Below are 2,068 nucleotides of genomic sequence, written 5' to 3'. Positions count from 1 at the left end.
CACTTCGCCACCAGAGCTCCCTCTTAAATTCACTAGGGCATGACCATAGACTTCTAGCCCTGGCAAGCCCCCTTACAAAGGCATTGCTTAGGACTAGCTTGATTTCTTTGGCCAAGTAAGTGTGGAGTGTTCACACAGTCCATTTTTTTTATTGGGGGAAAAATGTCATATTCCTGTTATGATCATTGTGAGTTCGGTACTTGTCGTTAGGTGCCATCAAGTTAGTTCTGACTCATAGCAATCCTGTGTACAACAGAACTAAACACTGTCTAGCCGTGTACCATCCTCACAATTGTTGCTATACCTGAGCCCATGCTTGCAGCCACTGTGTCAATCCATCTCATTGAGGGTCTCCGCTTTTTTGCTGACCCTCTACTTTACCAAGCATGATGCCCTGCTCCAGAGCCTTGTCCCTTCTGACAACAGGACCAAACTACATAAGACAAGGTATTGTCATCATCGCTTCTAGGGAGCATGCTGGCTGTACTTGTTACCAGACAGATTTGTTCATTTTTCTGGCAGTCTGTGGTAAAATCAATATTCTCCACCAACACCTTAATTCAAATGCATCAATTCTTCTTCTGTTTTCCTTGTTCACTGCCCAGCTTTTGCATGCATATGAGGCAATTTAAAATACCATGACTTGAGTCAGGCTCACCTTAGTCCTCAAATTGACGTCTTTGCTTTTTAACACTTTGAATAAGTCTTTTGCAGCAGGTTTACCCAATACAATACGTTGCTTGATTTCTTTACTACTGTTCCCATGGACATTGATTGTGGATCCAAGGAAAATGAAATCAGTGCTAGTAGATGTTGTTGTTGTTGTTGTTGTTGTTTGCCGTCGATTCGGCCCCGACTCATAGCGACCCCTTCTTGGGTTTCCGAGGCAGTATCACTACGGAAGTAGGATTGCCCAACCTTCCTTCCGAGGAGTGGGTAGTAGATATTAGGCTATTGTTTTTCCTTCTTTCTTAGTCCTGCAATTCTACTCCTCATCTTCATACTACACTTCTTCACTTGCAATGTAATACTCATTTAACTGCTGTATGTTACTTATGGAGGGGAAGTTAAACTGACACTTGAAATTTAAACAAGTTTATGGCCATGTCATAATAACCGTTTGAAAACTGTCTTTGACTAACTCACTCAAAACAGTACACTCTAAACTTAAACAATAGCATATGTCTTCTAACAATAGCTGATGTTTTCCTTCATCAGCAAAGGAGACAGATTCATAAACCAAATTTGAGGTGATTTCAGGATTGGCAAGCCATATGCACCTAGCAGGACACTTGAAATCCCTCCACATAACAACACTGCATTCTGATCTCCAGGCCAGGGACTGTGAACCAGCAGTCCACAGCGTTATCTTGGTTCTACATGGAGCAGAATTTAGCAGCCCTTTGAATTGGGAATGTGCCAAATCTCACCCAGGTTTCACTCAGGCTGGTATATTGAAATCTTCTCCTTGTTTTAGATGAGTCCTGAAGTACTATCTTTCCTTCTCCTTCTGCTGTCTTCTTTTTCTAGTTTCTTCTCTCTGCAGCTCTGGCTCTGTCTCTGTCTCAGGCCCTGACCATCAGATCTCCATATGGTGGCTTCCACAGAGCACCTTCCCTCCTCGTAAAATGGCTTACAAGGTCTCATAGCATGCAGTCTTCATTAGAGTCCTTAACACAACTACTTAACAGATAGCTAAGAGCACAAATGAGAATAAAATCATACTCCACATTTTAACAAGTTCATAATAAGGTAAAAACTTCCTAAAAACTTCAGTTCTATTAAGTCAGAAAGTAACATTTAATTTAAAAAATAATAAGGAAAAGATCTATCACAGATTTATTAGGCAGACACACAACTTGAATTAAAATGAGGAAACTTGGCTAGATTATAAATTATGTGTAGTCATAACAGATGTTAGTTTACTCCCAGATGTCAAATCCTGGAGTACCACTTTGTTGAAAAGAAAACCTTAATTCTGGGTGGGAAGGTTCACAATACTGGAGGAGCCTTTGTTTGAAATGATAGGCTACAAATTACTCTATAAACCAACCAAGAAAATTCTGGA

The sequence above is a fragment of the Orycteropus afer genome, unplaced genomic scaffold, assembly GCF_000298275.1.
Source record: "Orycteropus afer afer isolate SDZICR_OR568_19922 unplaced genomic scaffold, OryAfe1.0 scaffold00170, whole genome shotgun sequence".
Classification (NCBI taxonomy): Eukaryota; Metazoa; Chordata; class Mammalia; order Tubulidentata; family Orycteropodidae; genus Orycteropus; species Orycteropus afer.
The sequence above is the reverse complement of the archived record's forward strand: the minus strand, read 5'-3'. Positions refer to the sequence as shown.